General features: G+C 35.8%; 1 long non-coding RNA gene across 1 annotated transcript; it reads right to left on the bottom strand.

The window, feature by feature from the left end:
* Window positions 1–168: 168 nt before the first annotated feature.
* Window positions 169–26,378, bottom strand: LOC123868835. Its single transcript, XR_006796735.1, has 3 exons — window positions 25,470–26,378; window positions 17,665–17,667; window positions 169–182 (listed from the first exon to the last, which is right to left on the bottom strand). It is a non-coding gene; the product is annotated as an uncharacterized LOC123868835 (long non-coding RNA).
* Window positions 26,379–27,323: the final 945 nt, after the last annotated feature.

Raw genomic sequence — 27,323 nt, 5'->3', positions numbered from 1 at the left:
GCTAGGGGCATAGGCTTCATTTTAACCGATCACGGGACACTAAAGGGGGTTCATGTTTTGAAAAATTGTGCCAAGCGCGATATAACCAAAACGCGGACGAAGTCGCGGGCGGAAAGCTAGTTTTTAATACGTTCATTTAATACCAGAAAAAGTTTAGCACCTCTGACCTTACCTATATGTTCCTGTTACCCCAAATTTCGTTTTTGTATGCTGTCAGCCTAAATAAGACCTTAATTTAAACGAGGTGAGGTTTTCATTCCCTTAACTCAAAAAAAAAATTAATACATGCTATATAAACACTTAAAAACACGAGTTATTACTTAAAAGTATCGAGTGTTCCTCTTACCCCAAATCTCGGGTAAGAGGAACATTTTTATGACCTAGCTTTGTTGCTAAATTGTGCCGTAATTATACGCACAATCTAGTTCTGTATCAAAAAATATGTTAGTATATTTCAAAAGCGAAGATTTGTTTCAATTAATATCGAAATAAATGTATAATTTTGATAGCTGAAGGCCAAAATGTTCACAAACCAGTAAAGTATGTTTCTCTTACCCCACTTGACCTTAATATCTTTCGCATTTAAAATTTTTGAAGTAGTGATCATCTCTGTCTTGACTACATAGTCACATAATGGATATAGTGATTTTTATGTATGTATAAACTCTTAAAAAGTTACTTGCTCTCAAACTAATCTAAGCCAACTGCGACGTTGTTTCTCCGATACGTTTAATTTAATACACTACAACGTGCGCCAACAGAGATTAAACCAAGTTTCCTGTCCCGAAGAATGTATTCTACACCTTGTGTTGATTGTTGGAATTCATATTATGCCGCATGCTATGCTACAGTTTACACAATGCGCATAGTTTATGACATACAACTGGCTCATTTTCTGCGTTAAGAATACAGCTTCCTCAACTAAGTATTAATCTGTGCTTCTATGTCTCAACCGTTCTAGGGAGTAGCTTTAACTATCCCTGTATGCCTTTTTTAACCCCCGACCCAAAAGAGGGGTGAAATAAGTCTGACGTCTGTATCTGTGTATCTGTATATCTTTTTGTGGCATCGTAGCTCCTAAACGAATGAAATGATTTTAGTTTAGTTTTTTTGTTTGAAAGGTGGCTTGATCGAGAGTGTTCTTAGCTATAATCCAAGAAAATCGGTTCAGCCGTTTGAAAGTTATCTTTTCTAGTTACTGTAACCTTCACTTATCAGGGGTGTTATAAATTTTTAATTTAGGTACACTTGTAAAACAGGTGTAAGCGCACCTGTTATCGACTACAAATTAAATAGTTGTAGAACCATCACAGCAACTGGCAACTGGAATCTATTTTACGATCCACTGGAGATATTGAATTTAGATAGACAATTTGAATTATTATACCCCAGATATTCTCCTACGTAGGTGTCCACTATAATAGAGATCCCCATTTAGTCTCGTGAGAATTCTATGCAATTACTCTCTGTACCTACTGCAAACACTGTGTATTATACAGACGGACTGCAGTCGCTATAACCACTTGACTACAAAATTGTAGTTTGGATACAGTTTACATGATCATCATCATCATCGTCGACCGATAGACATCCAAGGAACGAAAAGCTTAATTTGCTATAATCCACCAAACCAAAGAAATCTAAGATCAGTAAGTATCAGTATATAGATACTGAGCATGAACTACTACTACGGGTACCTAAACAGATCTTCTAAAGTCTGTAGAGTTCTAAAAAATACTGATATACAAACACAGTATTTTTTTTAATTTATACCTACGCATATAACCAACACTATGATGATAATGTATAACCATGCTACAATATAATATTGTAATTCTTCATCGAAGATAATGTAAGCAAGTGCGCAAATCAATTCTCTATCATCTTTGTGTTTCTTTCAAAATATTTTATATTTGCTTCTATTCCTGTGGCAAATATTCGTTTATGATAAGTAAGATTATGTAACGATATGCCTGTCCTAACAGTAGCTTTACTAGATATTATCACTCGAAATTCAGACGTCTCAATTTGTGTTTTAGAATGTTAATAATAGAGTTGAATATCGATTGCTCAAGATCCATATTACATTAGGATCGTGGCGTACTGTAAATGTAAATAAGACCGCAGATTTGGAAGCCAACCGACTATTTGGAATCGTTTGTTCGGTATAATTTAAGATACATCTACAATCTACATGTTGTTTGTGGGACGAGGAGTAGGTATATCACCCAAATTGTCGCGCACTGTCCATGAATATTTCATATTCCGGTTACACCAAGGTATGTTTATTGCAAGCTTCGGATAAATAGACGACGCCGAGTGTTAAGTTTTGAGATAGGGCACACAATTAAGGTAGGAAAATTACTGTGGTAATGCCCAGCTCAACAGGTTGAGGAGCCGACTGAATTCTAAAAGGTCGGTGGTTCAAACCCCACCCGTTGCACAATTGTCGTATCTACTCCCAATACAGCTTTGCGCTTAGTTGGAGGGGAAAGAATATTAGTCATGATTAACATGGCTAATATTCTTTTTTAATAAAAAAAAGTATTATGTCCCGTTTCCAATAATATTGGAGGTTATATCGACTTATACAAAATTTTAGTTTCTTTTTCTTTACAACGCTATAATTTAGGTACCTATATCTATTCTACCATATTCTATTTTACTAAGGTTCATAGTTGTAATAATGTGGCCAAGTGTGAACCAATTCTGTAACCAAAATGACAGGTCTTAATGTTTTTGGTATACCAATAATGGAAATACAGTGCCCGATACAATACAATCTACCATTTGGGAACGTACGCTGCGTGTAAGATAAGAAACATCTGCATGTTGTTTGCGGGACGCAGAGTACACGTATACAGAACTAATTGTCGCCCGCTGTTCATGAATATTTCATGCATTGACCGCATATGCCTTAGGCTATGTACAAATTCAGTGGAATTCCGCGAGCGAATACCTATCCACACACAATTTTACTCAGACGGACGTGTTAAATTACGCTAATTATGTTTTGCTCAAACGAGTCGTTTTTTATCAACCGGGGTTTTATCCGCATCCATGCGTAATATTTATCCACGAATTCACGTCAATAATTCTCCGCGCGGGATTTCTTGGTGCAAATGCATTTCTTTTCCTAAGTCTAAAAACAGTGTAATGTTCTCTTGGATTTGTCCCGTCATGGTCGAGCCGAATACCGTGCATATTTACTCCGCTCACGGAATTTCACTAGGTTAGTCCATATATTAAAGTCTGGACAAAATCGCGGAAATTATTCTCATTATTTTATTCACACTGGTAAAGCGTTACCTTTTTATCATATATGATAGGCTTACGCAACAGTTAGTATAATGTGATAATGCCATATGGATAGCAATGATATGGTCAGGTGACCTTATATTTAAATATGTTACTTTGTAGTGGAATTCCCCGAAATTTGTCTCTAGCTTCATCCAGATAGCTTTTCAGGATTTCGTTGTCAGCCAGCGGCCATGTTATCGAGATAAAAACAAACTGCTCCCGCATCTTAATTGACTGGCCTCTCTTTACAGCGTTCCCACGATATCGATGTGATATTGGTATATTATTATTTATGGTTTCATTTAAAATGTATGAAATACGCCTTTTCTCTTCACATAATCCGATCCGATATTGGATACACGTTTCGTACATTTTCAAAGTTGGAGCTTAAGTTTAATCTTAATTTAGGATGCTATGTTATTCGATTATTTCTTTGTTATTCGATTACTGGTTAAGCTACGCTGACTCATGTCGATAACTGGTTGGATGAAAGATTTTGGTTGGATTTTCACCTTTGCCTGCGAAGTACGGTGGAAATGTAAAAGCAAAATACGGACTTCTAAAGTCGGTCACTACTCACCATCCAGTTACCAACTGGAACCAGCGGTGGTTAACCCAAACTATCAACTAATATGCATTGTTACAAGTAGGCTACACGTTCTTTTAGCTAAATATTAATTTTTACGCAATTTTTTTAGTTAAAAAAAAAAAACAATTTTCTACGGTGACCTCATAAATAACCCAACATTCATCTTCTTGACACTTGAGTACACCCACAATGAGACCCCATTAGCCTTTGAACTAAACAATGGCGACCGATGATGGACGCCTTTATTTAGAAAGATCTATTTTGCGTTTTAATTAATTTTGTATGGCTTTTGGTTTCAATAGAAACGATACCGAATAATGCAGAAATTATTAAAGGGGAGATCGTTAAATGCTCGATGACTTGGCAAAATAATTAATTGAAAGATATACGAAGAGTGAATGAAACAAAGGACAGTCGGACAGAAAGACGAACGGACGGACAGTGGAGGCTTCGAAACATGGGGTGGGTACCTACCTACGGAACCCTGATAATGGCATGGCAAAAAAAATTACCCAATATCTATTTTCTGGGCAAACGGTTAATGAATAAATAAATAAACGCTGAGGTAGAATTCAATGTTCAAAAAACCGCAATGCATAACAAATGAGCGCCTGCAATTTGTTTCGTAAATTTTTCGGGCGAGAGACGAAAAGGATTGCACGAATTCACACTAAGCTCATATAAAATGTACCTACGGAAAAACCACCTGTAATTTATTTCGCATAGTTTTCCAGTGCGCGATAGACGCAAATAGGTTGAATCCGATTATACTAAGTGGATATTAGATATTTATGGAAAAACCGCCTGTTTGGTTATTCATAGATAGTATAATATTTTTGGCAGGTAACCTTAATAAGGACCGGGACACATCCACACAATCATTCCCATCAGGATAAGGTTCGAAGTACAAAGGCATCGCATAACAAAATAGAAACACTAAAACGAATATGCCAGTGAGTTTGTTGTGGATTTCTTCTCAGACCAGGTCGCATTTGGAAACTACGTAGCAGTTACGTAGTTTAGTTTACGTAATTATTAATTATTACCATTTTAATATCGGCAATCAAAAAGTGTACAATGGTAACTATTTTTAATAAATAGCTTTGACTTTGACTTTGTTTCTTTCTAGATATTTACATCGCACACAACCGCCACGCTCATAATAAATCAAATCAAATCAAATCATTTTATTTGCTTAAATGCGGGTTAAATAGGTCTTACAAATTCATATTGGTATCACCACATTTGCCATGGAATGGCGTGCAAATTTCGTGCATGAAACATCAATGGTTAAAATCACTCAAAGTCCATATTTATCTATTTTATGTAAATCTAGAGGGAAACCTCCTCTATGCCTTTGCATTTCGCTACACCATGCCTGGCGGACGGTGATGAGTGACGATGCCGTGCTGAGGTCACGTATCTTAAGGGTCATGAGACCGGCCTGCCAAATTAAATTTGAATTTCGCGGGCAGGCCGGTCTCATGCCCCTTAACCCTAAAATCGAATTATTCATGTAAAATGTATTTTTTCTACGTGTAAAATTTAAACGCATTAGTAGTAAAGGCAGGTTTATTTTAGCAAAATATTTGCTAAAATAAACAGTACAGTTTTGCGCTTTGCTTAATGCCACAAAACATTTTATTCGTTAAGTTCCGCAGTTGGCTTGCATTTTCAAATAAATTACAAAATATATGCAATCTCGTTGGCCAACTATACGCTAAAAGCATAGCCGATGCAGCCACCGACTGAATAATCTATGAGTATGGAACCGTCGCTACATATTTTCAGTAGAACCAACTGAACTGCAATACGCTTGATTTGATTAATATGCTGCAACGCGTGCGACGTAATACAAAACCGAGTTTTCTGTCACGAGGAATATTAATTAATCCATGCCTACTCTCTGTACCTATATAAGAGGAAAAGCTGACTGATTGATCTATCAACCCACAGTTCAAACTATTAGACGGATATGACATAGACATCCACTAAGAAAGGATTTTTGAAAATTCCACCCCTAGGGAGTAAAATAAGTAGTCTACACGGACGAAGTCGTGGGCATGAACTAGTAATTTATAAATGCAAAAGTGTCTATTTGTCTCTGGGTTACATTTTCAACCCAGTGCCCATCCATTTAACCGATTCTGAAGTTTCTGATGATACAATATCTATCTTCGAAGACAGATATCGTATCATAATATAGGTTGCTTTTTATTTAGGAAAATCAAAGGATTTCCAGGAGTTTTAAAGGCCTATCCATTTAATTTTTTATCTATTTTGGTTACAGAGCAATGCGGACCTAACATAACTTGTAGTTAGTGTGCCCTACTTACTGCCGTTTTCATTAGATGTAAGTAAATAAAAAAAAATTATAACCACTCCGACTAAATATTTCGGAGTTTTGAAACCAGCTTTGTACCTATTAAAAAGTCCAAATTGCGGAAATGGGACTGATATCCAGTCTGGAAATTCTGAAGGACTAATAAATTAAGAAGTTTAACGCTTTCGCTTGGGAGCAGTATGTCTGAATTAACACTACCTAATAAAGATTAGCTGCCCGACCCTAAGGGACCACCCGGTTAACGATCAACCGGGTTACGAGTTTTATATTTATACAGTGTGAAATTAGGACATCTACGAGTACCTACATAAATAAGTAAACTAGACCTTTCCGTCTGTAATTTCGGAATAATTGCTTTTGGTTATTCATATATTATGAAAATCACAAACTCAAATAAATTATTATTTCTAAAAGGTCTATTTCTCATCACCTAATCGTCCAGGACTTTTTTGGAAATGATTTGCCGAATTTTGACGGATCTTACCTATCAATTATCAGCATGATCAAACCTTCGCTAGCTTATTACTGAGCATGGGTCTTCTATCAGAATAAGAAGGGGTTGGCCATAGACTACCACGCTGGCCAAGTGCGGATATGCAGATTTCACACACCTTTTTAACCGACTTCATAGAACCTTATGGAGAACTCTCAGGCATGCAAGTTTCCTCACGATGTTTTCCTTCGCGGTTAACGAAGTGATATTTAATTCTTTAAAACGCACATAGCTCCGAAAAGTCAGAGGTGCGTGCCCGGAATCGTACCCACGACCTCCGATTAGGAGGCAGACATCTTAACGCCCAGCCAAATCCGTCCAGTAGATTTATTTTGCGTGAAAGAGTAATAAATATACACACACATAAACTTTCGGCTTTATAATATTAGTTTAATGTAATATATTGAAGTAGGTACTACGAAACTAACAAGAAATTGTTCTATATTGTGATATAAGTGTTATTTAAATATAATTGGATATCCTAGAGGCTGCCCTATATTAAAGATTAGCGTAGGTACCTTACTTGATCATAAACAGGAAATTTCATTTTGTGTTGTGAATCTGTGAAAGAATTCTTTAAAGCTCTCATTTCCAAAATAAATCTCTTTCCAGGGTCCATTGTGTTCCACCGGAATGAAATATTAGTATTGCGAACATGATTTGTATTCGTAGTTTCCGACGCATAAATGTACGAATTTGAAAGAAAGTGATATTGCTAGAGGGAAATGGTTTTTTTTCTATTCGATTGAAAAACATTTTGTGGACATTTTCATACAGTTTATTTAACTAGAAAAGTTTCCGGTATCTTTTCTATTTAAGTATCGTCAATCAATCCATGACCGGCTCACTACAGAGCACGGGTCTCCTCTCAGAACGAGAAGGGTTTTGGTCTACCACGCTGGCCAAATGCGGATAAGCTGACTTCACACATCTTTGAGAACTCTTAGGCGTGCAGCTTTCCTCACGATGTTTTACTTCACTGTTGAAGAAGTGGTATGGACTTCGTCTGTGGTGGCGTTTGCTGGCGCGCGTGTTGTGGCTTTTTGGAGTGTTTTTTTTTTGTTAAAACTGACTGGAAAGCGCTCTAAGGGGGTGCCGTGTGTATGTCGGTGAGCGCCGGCACAGACGGGGTCCATACTTGTATTGTTTAACTAACTTGTTATAAATAACTACAAACTTGACATTGGCTAATCATTGTAAAAGCCAGACGAGAGAGAAAAAAAAAAAGAAGTGGTATTTACGCACATAGCTCCGAAAAATTAAGAGGTGCGTGCCTGGGATCAACCCCCGACCTCTAACTAGGAGACGGACTTCTTAACCACTAGGCTATCACAGCTTACTAGACTATCACAACGTTTACCTAATAGTAGTTATTACCACAGAACTGTATTATCTAATTTATGTGTAAACTAATTAAAACAATCTTGTTAAGCTTTATGATCCATAAGGACATGAGAAAGGGCATCTTAAAACCGTTTGGAAGCTTATCGATTTATTAAGTTTGATAAAGTATTCAAATTGAAGCGTCAGGTGGGGTTCAAGCCCTCAATAAAGTGTGAGAGAAAAGTGCGATGGGTGTTGCTCGAAAAATGGGATATCCTTTAATAAAACAGTAAAGTTCTACTAACTTACTTATCTATTTTATTTATATTTCTCATTACTCGTGAGGGCTAACTTGCCAACAAACTGCGTGCAGTTTGGGGAGATTTAAATTATAAGTAACTTGTGTTAGTGCATACTTAATAGAATTTTTAAAAAAAAAACCTCTTTCCATTAATCACTTAATTGTAAGCGTTTTTCGTAACCATAAACTTGTAGATCTTTCCGCATACGAGTTCAATAAAGTGGACTCTTATATTTTAACTTACAGATTTAATTGATAACCGACTCGACGGCTTACACTCAGAGGGAAGAAAAAGACAAAAAGGCCAAAATTTTACCACCAAGGTTGATCACCCATCCAGTTAACGACTTGGATCACCATTCGATTTTGACTGATATGTACATGATTCACCCATTGCTGGTACTCACTACTGAATACGAGTCTCCTCCCAGAATGAGAAGGATTTTTTTTTGTAGTGCAACGGGTGGGGTTTGAACCGCCGACCGGAAATCAGTCCGCTTCTCAACTGTTGACCTATCGAGGCTCTTATTGGTCATAGATAACCATGCACGCTGGCCAAGTGCGGATCGGCAGACATGCGCTGACTGATATACGCTCTCGAAACTACATAGATCATAATATCCCTTAAGATAAGCTCAAATAGATATTAATTATTATTTTAAATGAAAAATTATTACACCCTCACTTTTTTGCAAAGCAAAAGCCAGCATGAAAATCCATTTTTTCGACGCGAGCCCATAAATAACCTAACATTTATCTTCTTGACACTTGAATAACATACCCAAGCTGGAATCCCATTAGTCTTTGAACAAAACAATGGCTGTGAATGGACTTGACGCCTCTATACCTATATGAGAACCAGATTCGTTTTTTGGGAGTCGCAAATTTTAGTAGGAATAAGTAACAAATGAAGATATTTATAGACACTCTCCGAAACTTATCTTGTAGGATCACTACTAATATTACAAATGCGAAAGTGTGTTCGTTTGTTGGTTTGTTAGTTTGTCCTTCAATCACGTCGCAATGGAGCAACGCATTGACGTGATTTTTTGTGACGTGTAAAGTTAAAGACCTGGAAAGTCACATAGGCTACTTTTTATCTCGGAAAATCAATAAGCTCCCACGGGATTTTTAAAACCTAACTCTATGCGAAGTCGCGGGCATCAGCTAGTACCTAAGAAACAAATTAATGCTGCATACACAAGAATCAAACATCAATTCGTCCAATCGTAATTACAGTCAGGATCGATAATTTAAATATCAGGAATTGCAAAAGTGACTATCATCATTCATTAAAACATGAGACAGCAGAATAGCATTGCCACAAATGTGCACTGATGATACTGCAGTTCGGTCGGACAGTGATTTATCGCGGCTGCAACCACACGCGCCATATACCTTTATCAGTAACCTTTAAGGCGCAGTAAACAGGTCTAACCGCGAAATTCAAAAATTTGATTTTACGCAATTTGTAAATTAATACGACAAAGTAGGCTTATGTCATTTTAATTCCGCCAATGGCAGTATCATCTTCACAGGATTACATAAAAATATTTACTTGAAAGTGTTCAGTTTAAGAAATTAGTCAAAATAATGAGTTACTCGCAAATTACTCGATGCTACAACTAATTACTTAAACTGGACCCTTTCAAGTAAAGATTTGTATGTAAACCTGTGACTGATACTGCCACTGGCGCAATTCAAATGCCGTAAGTCTACTTTTTCGTATTAGTTTACTAATTGCGAAAAACCAAATTAAAGAATATCGCGGGCAGACCCGTGTCATGCATCTTAAGTGCCAATATTGCCTGGAGGTGCCATCATAATAATTATGTACAAAAAAGCTAAAGGGTCCACCGATCGATAGCAACGAGCTGTATGTCATTGGGAAACTACTTTTTTGTACACGGCAAGTTTCAAATCGTTGTGTGATAAAAAAAAAAAAAATATTTCACAACTTTAGTGGTCCCACTGTACTATAATATGCTATGCCCATTTAAATCCTACTGCAGTTTACTAAGCTATTACACTGATTGCGTGCAATTTGAGGAGTTCTGTTCTCCATCACCGAAGATATTCATCAGACCTTCACCAAATCGGGTAATCGGGGAACATACATTAAAAAAAATGATTCAGACGAATTGAGAACCTCCTCCTTTTTTGGAAGTCGGTTAAAAATACATTAATTGAATAAAGAGTAGAAATGATAAACAGGAACGCAAAAAACCACGCCGTTGCAAATTGTTAAAATCGAACTGCATAGTAGCTAAGTAGGTAAAATGTTATTAGTTGATATATATTCTTGATCTATTAGCAAAGTTATGAGCTTCATTGCCCCATTACACACCTCAACATAGGTTGTGGGAATTAATACCTAATTTGGCCAAAGTTTCAGCTAATAACTATTCAGGCATAATTCGGAGTCCGGACTATGTTGGAGTTAGTTTCATGTTCCGGAAAGTTACGCAAAGGGATACTTGGCGTAATAGGTATAGTCAATGCGCAGATAACGTTCAAATTGCTATTGAACTTGCCCTTTATTATGCAATAACCAATCTAAGCATTGTAAAGGATATATATAATATATATATTGTATTTATACATACCTAATAAGCTGCAGTGGGTGGTATTACCTACCTATGTACATTAATTAAACAGAACGGGATTAAAAATTACCATAGAGCTTTGTTTTATGAATTATTTATGCTTAAGTCCATTCAAATTATTATCTTTACTTTACTCAACAAACAAAACGGGCCGCAACGTTTTAAAGCGTACTTGTAGGTGTCGTTTTACCCAAAGATACGTAAACAATGTGCCAGTATCTATTAAAATCGATTGGTGGCACGACTTTGCCAATAGGGTAGTAAAACGGCCAAAGCATCCCATCAAAGAAGATCTGCTACGGGGTGATTCGATAACTCAGTATCTAACACTAAATTGTAGCCATCAAGCACATTTGACTTGGTTGTTTCTATATTGCTGCTTCCTTGATTTTAATAATTTTTCGTAGAAAACCTTCAATGGATTAAAAATAAACGTCGAGTTCGGTGCCATCAGTTAGTGTTAGACACTGAGTTAGCAAAATGGGTGCTGGGTGATTTGCGAACTCAGTCTGACACTCATTGCTCAGAGCTCATTTGACATTCCAGATTTTTGCTTCACTGAGTGATAGTAAAATTTATTTTTCGCAGAAAACCTTCAATGCATCAAAAATCAAAGTCGAATGAAGTCGGTGGCTATCATTTAGTTAGCAAAGTAGGCTGAACCAATTTGGATATTTCCAAACATGTTATCAATAAATTAAAAATTACTATCTCTAGAGAATTCTAATTGTTTTGTCAATACCCATTCATCTTTCTAAGCTTGCTTATGACTCCCTCGAAAGCGATCTGCAAATAATAAATCACGTAGCTTATTACGTATTTACGTCTAAAATTTGTAATGATTTATCGCTCGAAATTGCTCTTATGAATAAAATAGGAAATCGCCCAGCAACAAGCGATGAATTTGATTTATTCATTTGCGTATTTTAGGTATTTAGATCTACACTTACCACGAATTGTTTATATTATTTCGTAACTTAATTAAATAAACACGAACCGCTCGGTTTAACATGCTTACGTAACCTATATGAACATTCTCAAGGAGAACTCATAATAGGTACCTAGGTACCTACTGACAGAGATCAGGCTGAAATTCAATAGATTACTTTCAACCTCTACTCGTTGCCGTATCATTTTATGGTTAGTTCGAGGGGAAGAAAATCTTCACCACCTTTATCGTAATTTTTTAACAGATGTAAGTTTTGTAAGCCTACAAACACACAGATGAGGCGTATTTATATTTAAGTAGATATTTTAATAGTAACTTGTAAATATATTGAATCATACAGGTTTAGGCACTAGGCCCATCGCCGACGAGGAAGCGACTAGCTATCGAGTATAAATTTATTGACCAAAGAAAACGTGGGCTATATTCGCTCTGTTTTCTACCATTGCTCTTTTGACACATTGATATTAGGGATTGCAATACTGGATCCGCAATCCAGCAATCCAGCTGGATCCAGCACGTTTTTGGCACTTGCTGGATCCAGCATCTGACGCTGGATCCAGCGGTGCGGATCCGCAATCAGCTAAACACTATTAACTGACTTTCTCTTCGCGCAAAAACCATTGAATGTCGTTCAGAAAAGAAAATATAAAATTGTGACTTAATTGATTGGCTTCTTAAATCTTCTGAAATTATATAATAACTTCAACTTCTATTAAGATTTTATAAGAAGGAATTGGGATAGGCTACGCAATTTTATTTCGAAAATTAGTGAGTTTGAAAAACTGAGAGCCCTACAATGTTAGTGAAATAGGTACCTAAATGAATAGCTATTTCAGATTAATGGTGTGTATAAGAAAAGCTACTGTAAAAGAAAGCACAGTAGGTACGTTTTTGGGTCTAACGTTTTCATTCTGGAAATTATTTTGACCAACGGCAACGAAACAAACTCCGTGGACTGCCGGAGATCCTAGTTGACAGTGAGAAATTATAGGTGTGTTTTGGTGGACCAGTGCTGGTATCATACACTATAGCTTCCTAAGATCTGGCCAGACGTTTACGACGATAAGGATCTCATATTATAACTACAAACAAATATAGGTATTTAGTTATTAAAGCTTCTACAGTTAAACCTAAAAAATGTTGTATTTCTTTGAAAAATCGAAAAATGCTGGATCCGCGCTGGATCCAGCTGGATATGAAGTTTGGATAGTAAATAAGCAAAGTGTACCTACTTTACTTACTATAAGCAATAAGCAGTATACAAAAAAAAATACAGTCTGTTTATCATAATGTATCTACGTATGGTTTTTGTACCTCTTGCTCCACATATTTCAAAGTAGAATTCGGTTTTACGGTCTTCGACATTTTTACAGCTGTTGCGTCTTAAACGTAAAAGGGTTGGGTGGGAAAAGTTATGACTACCGTAGAAACCCTCGCAAAGAATATAATGTAAGAAAACGTTTTCACTTTCCTCACAGATTACTTGAGCAGATTTCATTCCATATCGATCAATATCAATACACCTAATTTCTGAATGAGAGATGCATGTATCCCGACCATCCTTTTTTCCTTTTATCAAAATATAACTTGTAGAGTTGTTGTTAAAATAATCCAAGACCAGAAGATATCAATCAAGATATTTCCAAAAATATAGTAATGAATCCATAGTACTAATATTATGATAACGAAAGTGTCTTTCTCTCTACTACAGACTTTGACACAATTTTGTACAGAGAACTTACATCCCGGAGACAAAAATAGGCTACTTTTTATCCCGGAAAATTAAAAACAGTTGCTATGAGATTTTTATCCATCCAAATTCACAGGGAAGTCGCAAGCATCATCCAGTAAAATTTTACACTAAGCACACTAGATAGACCAAGTAGGTACCCAGTAACAAGACCTAAAAAGAATCACACAAAATCAGTTCCAGACCACAAATAATATTTTGAGTACCCAAAGAACTTCAACGCGATGAAGTTATTGTGGCCGTACGAAAGCATAACTAAGTACCTACTTAGAACTTATTGTCGCACAACTTGAAGTAGAAATGAATACAGTTTGTCATAAACCGCAATCGTATTCCAACTTTGCAGACGGTGCAGGTTTGAAACTGAGGAATTGAGAGTTGTAGGTACTTGAAGCTACTAACTTTGCTCTATTTTCTGATTTTATTTTCATATAATATAGGAATTTATTTTGCAGATCTAATAACAACTGTTCATGCACCTGTTATCAAAGAACTACTGTCAAGTTTTACAACTAACATAAATTGTGCGTAAAGGGCATTGAACCTAGTTGGCATACCTACCTACAATTCCATTCTGGCCTTACTAAGTTTAGTTAAATGTACCTAATTCTGTAACTTTTGTCAGGGTTGATAAGAAAAGTACAGGAATAGAAAATTTAACTTAATACACATTTAAAAGGTTGGTGCACGTCCACCTTAGTATGGACGGAAAAGTTTTCTGTCCATTTCCCGTCCATATTAAATGATAAACAGCACGGTTGCCGTTAACTTGAAAAGTTACTAGCAAATAAATTTTATATACTTACCTTAAGAATTATTATTTATTAAACCTCGACCCAAAAAGAGGGGTGTTATAAGTTTGACGTGTGTATCTGTGTATCTAGAAAATACCTACAAAAATCTGTTGAAATAGCTCTAAATAGCTTTTTCTGGCAATATAATAATTGTAGAGTCAAATTCAATATACCATTGCACTTCCTTCCTCGTGTCTTTGAAATCCCTTCATTGCGAGTAAAAATATCACTTTTGAGAGTACCTACTTGTCATATTTTTAACCCCCGACCCAAAAAGAGGGGTTTATAAGTTTGACGTGTGTATCTGTGTATCTGTCTGTGGCTTCGTAGCTCCTAAACTAATGAATCGATTTTAATTTAGGTTTTTTGATTGATAGGTGGCTTGATCGAGAGTGTTCTTAGCTATAATCCAAGAAAATCGGTTCAGCTGTTTGAAAGTTATCAGCTCTTTTCAAGTTACTGTAACCTTACTTGTCGGGGATGTTATAAATTTTTAATTTACACTTGTAATTATACCATCTCTGTTTATCTGAGCCTCAGGTTTTACTGTCAAATCGAAGCATATTAAAAAAATCCAAATTGTTTTTGTAAAGGAAGCAATATAAATGCATTTTCTACTATCATAAAATAGTATAAAAGTAACAAAGTTCTGATAACACAGACTGGGTGCGAGCCAAGCTCTGCGGGATACGTCGTTAACCTCACTTTAAGCGTATAAACTTTAAAGAGACTCTTCTAATCTAAGTTCGGTACTATCGTAAAATATAAATATGACGTGATCGGTGCCAGAACGGATCTTTTGCGGATCTTTCAAACAGTTCAAACTACGATTATTGGCAATATTATGTTGTATTTCACCATTAAAACAAATGATATTTAATTGCTTAAATTGCACATAACTTCAAAAAAAATAGAGTCGCGTACTCGTGATTGAACCTCGGACCCCCAAATATCTCTGCTATCACAATTTTTTTTTCTAAATATGTATTGTGTTTCTATTACGGTGCAAATACCCTGATTTTCACCAAAAATCAGCTCTATAGCAGATTTTTAACTAGCTGACTTCTATTAAATTACAAGTGTAAATTAAAAATTTATAACACCCCCGACAAGTGAAGGTTACAGTAACCAGAAAAAAACTGATAACTTTCAAACGGCTGAACCGGTTTTCTTGGATTATAGCTAAGAACACTCTCGATCAAGCCACCTTTCAAACAAAAAAAAAAAAATTAAAATCAATTCCTTAGTTTAGGAGCTACGATGCCACAGACAGATACACAGATACATACGTCAAACTTACAACACCCCTCTTTTTGGTTCGGGGGTTAAAATATGACATAAAGGTACTCTCAAAAGTTATATTTTTACTCGCAATGAAGGGATTTCAAAGACAGGAGGAAGGAAGTGCGACGGCATGCATATTGAATTTGACTCTACAATGATTAAGTTGCCAGAAAAAGCTATTTAGAGCGATTTCAACAGATTTTTGTAGGTACTTCAGTGTCAATTGTTAAGCATTTCTCTGCTGTCTTTAATATTAATAAGTGTCCATTATATTGAATAGGTTTAGTTGAAGTCGTTAGAATTCCCCAGGAGGTTAGCGCTATACCGACCACAATACTACGTAATTGAAAATTCCTTTAAGATACATTTGTAGCTGTTTTGTGATACTGTGAAGTGTAAAGTGGACCGACGACGGTTTATGTGAGAAATAGTCCAAGAAAAATATCTAAAAGCTTTACAAAGGATTTTATATTGAAACAATTACGATTGCTAATACAAAGCGATAAGATATTATGATTGCTGGATAAATTATTAATTGCAAGATACAAAACCGAAGTTAGCTGATTTAACAGCAAAAGCTCTGAAAAAGTGTTAGCCAAAACAGTCTGCGGAAAAAATTGTTTTCAGGGTTCCATATCCAAAGGGCAAAAACGGAGCTCTGTTAATGTCACTCTGCTGTCTGTCTTTTTTAATTTAATAAGAAATTGTTATTATTTGTTGCTAAAGCGGCGACAGACGGACAAAAGTATTGAGGTACGGACAGCAGAGGCTTAGGGCCCCTCTTAGGAACCCTGAAAAGCAACGCAACGCAACAACGCAACGCAACATAATACCCACTAACGCAAATACGCATTCGATGAAACCATCTCTTTTCTTTGAGGTTTCCTAAAATACTTACATCGATATACCATTTTAAAACCAACACATTTTACAAACATACATTTCTTCATATTATACTGAGTGGTTTGTCAATAGCTGAATACAACCTCAGGAAAGCTTTTAGCAACTTAAATATCATTTCAAAAGTGCACCTTTCAATAGCTACTATTTACCTACTTGAAAATTTCGAAACATTTCAGCGCACACTCTAAAAGATGAAATCGTACCTACTGTGCATATGTTTGATGTAGTTAATACATGAATACACATCTATACCAAAAACTAGAATTTACTGGTGCACTATTACATACATAGGCTATTAGGCACGGCCTACTTTCATTGGAAAAGCTGCAATCTGATTCGTGGGAAAAATCATCACAGCATGAAAAACCATAGATCAAGACATGAAAAACTCTAGGATATCATTTTAGTGAATGGAGAGTGGTGAAATCTAGTACTTATAGGTTTAAAATTCATCATATCGACCTAACACTGTTCCACCACTGAACACAAGTTTCGTCTCAGAATGATTTGGTTTAGGTCCTTGTATATTATCAAGCTGCCGATGTGTTAATTGACAGGGAGCACAGTGTGCAAAGGATACACATTTTTGAAAACATTGGATGCAGGTTTCTTAGCGATGTTTTCCTTGACCGCTAAACGAAGAACGTTGAACAACTATCGTATTCTCTGTGGACAAGTGTAAATTAAAAAAATTATAACACCCCCGACAAGTGAAGGTTACAGTAACTAGAAAAGAGCTGATAACTTTTAAACGGCAAAACCGATTTTCTTGGATAATACCTAAGAACACTCTCGATCAAGCCACCTTTCAAACAAAGAAAACTAAATTAAAATAGGTTCATTACTTTAGGAGCTACGATGCCACAGACAGATACACAGATACACACGTCAAACTTATAACATCCCTCTTTTTGGGTCGGGGGTTAATAAAACAACTCGTTGGATGAAATGTTAATCACGCCCGCGTTGTAAACCATGCGAAATCACTAGGTATCGTACTAGGTACCTACTTGGTTGGTAAATACTACAATCTAAAATGCCCCTTACATTATTTTGGAATTACCCGTGACTAATGCGTCCTGTACCTCTTTCGAACAATACATACTTACGTAGCAGTGAAGCATCACAGCATGGACAAGTGTAAATTAAAAATTTATAACACCCCTGACAAGTGAAGGTTACAGTAACTAGAAAAGTGCTGATAATTTTCAAACAGCTGAACCGATTTTCTTGGATTATAGCAAAGAACACTCTCGATCAAGCCACCTTTCCAACAAAAAAACTAAATTAAAATCGGTTCCTTAGTTTAGGAGCTACGATGCCACAGACAGATACACAGATACACACTTTACATTATTTTGGAATTACCCGTGACTAATGCGCCCTGTTCCTCTTTCGAACAATACATACTTACGTAGCAGTGAAGCATAAAGTGATATGGGCTTATCAAACATTTGTATGTAAATCCTTGAGTTTGTGTAACGTTGAAATTAAATATGCTAACGGAAATCTGGTAAACCACAGCCACAGATATTATAGTTCCTAGGGCATATCCACAAAATTTCATTGGGTTTGATTAGTTGATTTATTCAAATGAAAGCCAATCTACGTTTGCTTTACTCCTCTTAATTTTCATTCGCAGTACAGTCTACTTATTTAAGAATGGATGTTATCTAAATTGGCTCGTATTTGGGTGTTTAGTAGCAAAGCCAACCTCGAGCGATTAAACGTAGCAAACGAATAAAAACCGACCAAGTGCGAGTCAGACTCGCGCACCGAGGGTTCCGTACTCGGGTATTTTTTCCGACATTTTGCAAGATAAATCAACAATTATTATACATAAAAATAAATAAAAATCTGTTTTGGAATATACAGCTAAAGCCCTTTCATATGATACCCTAAGTACTAGGTACTCGGTATAGTTATCTTACTCTGAAAATTTAAACAATTTTTTTTAAATGCTGTAACCATAAATTCACGGTTTTCAGATTTATTCCTTTTACTTGTGCAATAAGACCTACCTATCTACCAAATTTCGTGATTATTGGTCAACGTGAAGTACCCTATAGGTTTTCTTGACAGACACGACGGACGGACAGACAGACAGACAGACAACAAAGTGTTCCTAGAAGGGTTCCGTTTTTCCTTTTGAGGTACGGAACCCTAAAAAACCTACACTCGGTTTGCTACTTGTGTTCTGTAATCGGGTTCGCAAGGGCTCATGAATAAAACAGGAACGGAAGCTCTTTATTAGGTTAGCCGCGTCCAGAGCCTACTGCCAACGGTGCTGACGTAAAGCTTGTAGAGTAGTGTACAACGGAAATTCAAAAATTCGTTACTTTCAGGATACGAATAAAGTTTCGTAAAGTTGACTGCATTTAAATTCTTTTCATCGTACTAGCCTTAATTGCCTCACAGAACTGCTTTTAAGGTATTTAACAAAATTCTAACACTGAACTGCAGTCAGACAACCCACAGCCGGACTCTATAAGCATGAAATTTTGCGCACGAGTTCCATAATTTACCCATGTGTTAAGTAAACACTATGAAATTATTTTTGAAAATTCATCACAATTTTCATCGGTAGCGAATCGAAGCATTTAAGATTTTAAATAGCATGACCTCTATATCTCCACCATGCGAAACACTAATTGATGGTAAGTGGTCGGACTGCCCTTTCGAAATGTTTAGTGAGTTATGTTCATGATTACATATTTCCAAAATTTCAGATACAGGTCTAAATTCCAAAGATAAGCAAACTAAAATAGGGAACAGAAAATCGTTCCATAAGACCTTAGTCACTAATTATATTTCAATAAAATTACCATCGAAATAACACGTAGGTACATATACCTCCCCTAAGCAATTTAGACGAAAATGATATTACTAAGGCGATTACGCACATGCTACTGGTTCAGGTGGGCTTAGAAATTGTCGCCCATTACATTCGCTCTGCCGGACCATTTCATACCAACTGATGATCTTAGTATGAGACTTTACATCTCACACAACGTTGATAGAATTCGAGATCGAAATACAATAACGGTAGAGTAAAATTAATGTACTAGGTGGATAGACGACATCAAAGGACTCGCAGGGAGCCGCTGGATTCAGGCGACGCGAGACCGTGGTGTATCGAAGTCCCTACAAGAGATTTATGTCCATTAGTGGTCGTCTGTCGGTTGATAATGATGATGATGATGAAAATTGATCTAATATTCCTTAATTCAAAGTCAAACATTCAGTACCATCGAATTTAATAACGCAACTTTTCCGCTTGGAGTGCTGGCTGTAGATATGGACAAACTTGAGTTTTAAAACAAGGCAATAAGGTCCATTTTATGCTAAAGTGTTTCCACGCTCGAATTGCATCAACGTTGGTGTGATTTCAAATCTCATACTAAGCACACTGATGTGAAATCGTTGAACGCGAGCAACGCTTCAATATTCATGTCTCGGCCGTAAATATTCTAAAAGGTGCCTTTATACAGCCTTTTTATACGTACTTAGGTATATATAGGAAATTATGCTTTATTGAATTTTTTATGTATTCCATATTACTAAAGTAAGGTTTTATGGTAAGTGAAACATTTATTGGCTCCTGGAGATGCTGAATTGAGCTAATCGTACTTAAAAAGTATTTAAAAAAACTATTGCTGGATAGAAGATGGTACTTTGCGGAAGTCTAGACTACTTTTTATCTCGGAAAGAGTGCCTACGATATCCAATTGAACCGATATCCATGCGGATAAACTCGTGGGATCATCTAATTTGTCATAATTTGCTAAACTAATAAATCTGTATGGTACCGCATGCAGTATGCACTGACTGACTTACTGCTAAACATGCAAGAAAAGCAAGCCACCAAGCAAGCAAGACAGACCACACCCATGTATCGCAAGTACACAACGAATGTTTCACTGTAACAAGTATAAATTAAAAATTTATAACACCCCTGACAAGTGAAGGTTACAGTAACTAGAAAAGAGCTGATAACTTTCAAACGGCTGAACCGATTTTCTTGGATTATAGCTAAGAACACTCTCGATCAAGCCACCTTTCAAACAAAAAAACTAAATTAAAATCGGTTCATTAGTTTATCAGCTACGATGCGACAGACAGATACACACGTCAAACTTATAACACCCCTCTTTTTGGGTCGGGGGTTAAAAACAGTCAAAGGAACATCAGTCAAAGAAGAACATTCGTCAATAATAAAACAGAAATTAATTATTATCGTATTGATGTATAAGGCGAGAACACGGTAAAAAGCTGCGGACTGCAAAGCGCGAAACTTCTAAAGCCGGAAAGCCAGCGTCCGCCACATCCGCCGGTACTGTCTGCTCTTGAAAGCCTTTTAGTTCAATTTACCGTAAAAAGACAATACATACCGTTTTCATTCCGTTTTGCGAAATGTTGTTTCCCGCGTTTCGGTTACACGTAAGATATACGTTACCTTGTTTATTATCTCTGCATAAATATACGAGAAGGAGTGCTCTGACTTAGTAATTTCAAGTTATACACAAAAGAAATAAGGCGTCCTTTAGCTAATAAGTTTCACTTTTGAGGGTCCTATAGAATGCCAACGAGATCCTATTACTGCTTAAGCCTTCGTTGTTTATCCGTCTGTCCATATGTCTATCTGTCTGTCTGTCAGCGGGCTGTACCTCATGAACCCTAATAGTTAGCGAATGGACATATTCACAGAGTGTGTATTTCTATCGCCGTTATAACAATAAGAAAACCAAGATGATGAATTTCAAAATAGCTGCCATGCAAAATAAATAAAACTAGATATATAGTGTAGTATCTCGTACGACGATACGGAACGGTCTTTAACGATTTTGTTTTATGTGAAAATTTATGCTATTTATTTTACATAATTACCTACCTGTATAAGTAAAGGACGTGCTTCGCAAAATAAAGATTCAGTCATACAACTTATTTTGCATGTTTTTCGGAAATAAAAAGCAAAACAAATATATTATATACTCGTAGGTAACTTCATGTTAAACTATAATTTAAAGGCAGGAAGGAATACAATACTTAATATATTTGACAGAACTAAAATTACCATGGTGATCCCCCATTAGCAATTCAAATCACCCTCTTTGAGGATAAAAGAGATATTTTCCTTAAGTTACAGTCCGCTGCCGGAAGAATAGGAAGGGATAGAGGGAATAACTTTTGTAGGGAGCACAACGAATTACTTTAATAATATTATTTTATCTCATTGAAATAGTATTTACATTTGCCTTTGTACATTATTATTCATGAACCAACTTGGTAGGTACGATCTAAAATTACTAAATAAAGTTAGTCTAACGTTCAAAATAAATACATTTTGTTATTATAGCTAGGAATAGTGGGTGATCAAATTATCATATTATTCAATTACCTTTGACTTTTGCTTTGAATATCTTCAAAAATCACATAAACTGTAACTCAAACTTATATTTAAAAGTAGGTAAGTATACTTGATGTCAATTGTTCAATTTGTAATGCTAAAGCTACGAGGGTTCTAAAGGTGCCGTTGTTACTCCTAGAGCTCTGAGAAAAGCCTACAAAAACTCTATAGAATAATATATGAAACACGAATGGGTAACAAGTGTAAATTAAAATTTTATATCACCTCTGACAAGTGAGGGTTACAGTAACTAGAAAAGAGCTGATAACTTTCAAACGGCTGAACCGATTTTCTTGGACTATAATAGCTAAGAACACTTTCGACCAAGCCACCTTTCAAACAAAAAAAAAAACTAAATTAAAATCGGTTCATTAGTTTAGAAGCTACGATGCCACAGAAAAATACACAGATACACACGTCAAACTTATAACACCCCCCTTTTTGGGTGGGGGGTTAAAATCTAAAAATACGCACACAACAAAATAAAGGAGAATGCTTGAATTGATGCCCAAATGAGATACCTATCCACTACAGTCTAAAGGATGGTTATGTAAAACAGGAAACAAAGCCAAAGGATGTCTACTTTAAGTAAAGCCATTTTACAGAAAACATTGCAAAGAAGGCATCTTCCGCGGTATACCTACATTTTATCTGACAGCTTAAGAGGGGTTTCTCCGTCACTCGCTCCATACAAACGTAGTTCCAATTTCATTTGAATATTATGCAACCAAAGTCCATGAAATTTTACAGACATATTCTAGAAATTAATATCTATGCCTGTGGTTTTCCAGATTTCTTTTAAAATATTCGGTTTCAACGTTACGCGGTGTTAAAAATTTACATACAAATCTTTGAGCCCCTGTAATTTTAAAACTACATATTTAAAAAAAAATCTAAAACACCACAGGCACAGATATTAGTTTCTAGAATATGTCTGCAATATTTCATGGACTTTGGTTGCTTAATATTCAAATGAAATTGGAACTACGATTGTATGGAGTAAGTGGCGGAGAGAGCCCTGTTAACGCAGAGTAAGCGTTTCCTGTTCCTGCAAAATCGAGTTGTTTGACTTTAGTTTTGTGCCCTGGAAAACCTTTGATGTAAGATGTACTCTTTACCTCAATATTAAATTATTTAACAAAACTAGATTTAGTTCTTTATGAAGAGCTAATTTGGTTCAATAGCGAAAAATATTTAACTTACCAGTATAAGAATTATGGTAAATCTATCCGCCAGAATTTTAGCCAACTCTATGCCAAACAGTAAGATGGGTTTAACGGTTGAGCTGTGAAAAGGTTAGAGAGATAAACATACAACAGCTCTCCCAAGTCCAGCAGTGAAGGCAAACGGGCTGATTGATTGAACAAATACTTAAATTTTTGGCAATGATATTATTGTAGTCTTACGAAATTTTCACTAAAATATGGGACGTAAGCATGGTTTTACAAACACAGCTTTATACTTCTGTGACTTGCTTAATCAAGATGCGCTGAATAGTTTGTGAACCACACTAATTGGCATCACATATCCATTGGATCGAACTTGAAGTTGGCAAACTTGTAGAGGTTTACTTGTATGTAGGACTTTAGTTTAAATGTTGATGATAACTTACTAAATATTACTACGATACACACACATATTATTTATATCACAGAATACATTATTTAAATATGTTATTATAATATACACATAGATAGAATAAATACAACGACATTATTTCGCTCGTTCCCACTAGTTCAACTGATTAGTTCAACCGTTGAACTAGTAGGTTTTTTTTTTACATTTTAGGCGTTGGGAACAACTAGTTCTAGTATGCCCATAATAATTAATTTATGAGCACAAGACAATTTAAACTACGTTAGAAAACTAAAACAGTACAAGAAATAACACTTAATTTTTTTTTTAATTTTCTTGGCGACAATTTTGAAATTTTTAGTAGGTATTGGTTGTTCTAGCGGCAGTAGAAATAGACATTCTGTGAGGTTTCTATATATTATGGTTCACGAGGTACAGGCTACTGACAGACGGACGGATGGACGGACGGACGGACAACGGAGTCTTTTTTTTAATTTTCTTGGCGACAATTTTGAAATTTTTAGTAGGTATTGGTTGTTCCAGCGGCAGTAGAAATAGACATTCTGTGAGGTTTCTATATATTATGGTTCACGAGGTACAGGCTACTGACAGACGGACGGATGGACGGACGGACGGACAACGGAGTCTTAGGAATAGGGAGGGCCCCGTTGCGCGTTGGCACCCTTCAGGTACGGTGCCCTAAAATTTAAGCATTAACTAGTAAAAAATAAAAGGTTACGTAACAGGTATAAATGGTCTAGGCTTCCTAAATTAAATATTTAATTTCTTTAAAAGGAAAGCTTTAAGTCCCTCAATAAAACAGTTTTTATTACTACGAACGAACACCTACAGAAACTATTACTTACTTTCTTAATTAAAATTTAGGAAATAACGTCCTTTCATTGCGACGTTAAAAATAATTAAACAGGGATTTCCATAAATGGAAATAACCCATGACTAGCACAAAATATACCTAAGTGTGCGTTCATATTATATCTACAACTCGCCGTGTGCACTTTGCGAGCAAAAGTTATATCGTACTCATATTTATTAACCATAAACTTGTGTCAGCGTATTTTCAGATTAGAGTTTTTTGCGCGTAAAAGTTCATTTTCGTTCGCGCATTTTCTTATATGCGCTCTCGTACGAGCGCCGTTGCGCTTACAAGCTCGTAGTACAAGCCGTTTCTTCGTTGGTCTCTTCGTTACTTATTGCTACTGACTGAGCTACTGGCACTGGTTCGAACTAACACGCTAAGTAGAATGAAAGCGTACACACGCGTTTGATTTATAGAAACGCAAATTTTATTGTAGCGTGCGTGTATATTATGCGTATACCAAAACGAACGTAAGGTTTTACCAGTAGAAATGTTTCTGTGTTTAGCCTCTCACCAGAGTAATTAATAGAAAACTCAATTAAAGATATTAAATTCATAATTACTACCCTATCATAAAACGAATATGAGACCTGCTTCCTAAGATCGCTATGTATATTATAAATGCAAAAGTTTGTTTGTTTGTTGGTTTATTGGTTTGTTGCTTTGTCCTTCAATCACGCTGCAACGTAGCAAAGGATCGACGCGATTCTTTGCGTGGGCACAGTTAAAGATCTGTAGAGTTACATAGGCTACATTTTATCTCACAAAATAAAGAGTTCCCACAGGATTTATAATCATCTAGTACAAAAATAAAAAATAAAAGTTCTTAATAACCTTAGTAAATTAATAACCTTAACTATTCAACCTTATTGTGCTAATCCTATGATTATGAGTAATAATCCTTAAGCCTTATAATTACTTAAGTGACACAGAATAAGATTATTTCCCCAATACTAACTATTAACTAATTATACGTGACAACCCTGCATAACATTCATGATAGTACGTCCATTTTACTTCAATATAACGTAGCTATTACAATGCAAGAACGCCGGGTAAAAATCGCAACCCGGTGTAACACTATCTTAATTATAAAATAATTCCCGTTAAGTGTATGTAATCTTGCAAGGCATGAGCGCGCCGCTGCGATGTATACCTAATATTATTTTGAACGCGGGTACCGCCGTCCACTTAATGTTACTCGCTTAATTATGTTACAACTGGGCTAATATCAATGCAAACCCTTTAGTTTTTAACGTTGGGCGCTATTTTGTTACGGGTTCCAATGATGTTCAATGATGCTACACAGACGTTTTATCTAATTTATTGCACACAACAAACACTTAGGCTAAATCTTATCCTAGGTTTTAGGCGCCAGGAGAGTTTTTCTATCTTATGCTGGAACTCTGCCAAAACCAGACCTCGGCTAGCTGTATTCAGGGTTTGTAAATAACAGGCTCCAAGAAGGGCATTCCCGTTAGGCTACGACAATCGAGAAATCAACATTTTAAAAAGAACACCATAAAAGCTAAAGTTAGGCCCCCTACTATTAATAACTATGCAACTCACCCCTTCTATAATTCGATCCAGAACACATTATTTGCTAATCGCAAATTAATAAAGATTTCTATTACTTAAAATATCCGAAACTATGGCACATAACTAACACATCACATGAGCATTGCCTCCGGTCGGTACACAAAACGTCATCTCGCATTTGACAGCTGATCGGTAATATCGTAATGACCGACCGTGACCTTCAACTTCACTATTATAAAGAATCTATTACAAAATACTAATTAGAGCCTAGATGATTTCGTCAGGATTCGAACTCGGGTATTGCGGTATACATTTTATTCTCAGGAAGTATGAAATCTTCCTAATCCATTATACTACCTATATTTTATCTAACTATTTTTGTTTCAACATTTCTTGAAAGTACTCTCACGGGATTAATAACGTAAAGTTTGAAAATACTTCAAAGTTATTTTAGAAGGCCAAGATGAAACGTAACCGCGTTCTAATTATACTAGATGAGATCTGATAAATATTCGATACAGAGTCTATTTATTAAATGGAATATAATTTATCAAATAATATTCCACGAATTCAATATTAACTTAGGTTTACACAAAAACTTTGCGAATCAATTTCGTTTGAAGAGTTGTCTTGCAATAATATCAAGCATTTATTATTTTTTCTTTAGGAGACATCCTTTTCATAAAATAAAATCCTTAACATATTACATTTAGGGTTCCTTTAAAGGTCTTATGACAAGTTTGGTCTGAAAGACTTAGACCAATTACCACCGGTGCAGAAAACAGAATATTCTGAGAACCTATTGACGAAAACACTTAGCAAGAAGCGACACTTTTACTAATACTAGCTGATGCCCGCACAGGTTTCTTAATAATCCCGTGGGAACTTTTTAATTATCGGGGTCTATCAGTCTAATAATAATCTATTTCCATTTCAAATTTCAGCTAAATCTGTGTAGTAGTTTTTGCGTGATAGAGTAAAAAACGCACACACACACAAACTATTGCCTTTATAATATTATATTTGCGATTTTTTAATCTCTTTCATCATTCACCATTTCTTTCAATATTATATTATTATAACAACTAGATATAACGTTATTTTATCTTGTGGGCAGCTTAATAATAGTGAAACATAATATTATTATCATACTGTCTATTTTTACTTTAATTTATCATATCGAAAAAAAATATCTAGCTAGGTATATTTTATAAGGATACCCAAATCGACTTTATAATTCAAAACAAACGTCCACGATGTTGGGCATCTGTTACTCAGGTCTAAGCAGC

This window comes from Maniola jurtina, chromosome 10 (assembly GCF_905333055.1).
Source record: "Maniola jurtina chromosome 10, ilManJurt1.1, whole genome shotgun sequence".
NCBI classification, from domain to species: domain Eukaryota; kingdom Metazoa; phylum Arthropoda; class Insecta; order Lepidoptera; family Nymphalidae; genus Maniola; species Maniola jurtina.
The sequence above is the reverse complement of the archived record's forward strand: the minus strand, read 5'-3'. Positions and strand labels throughout refer to the sequence as shown.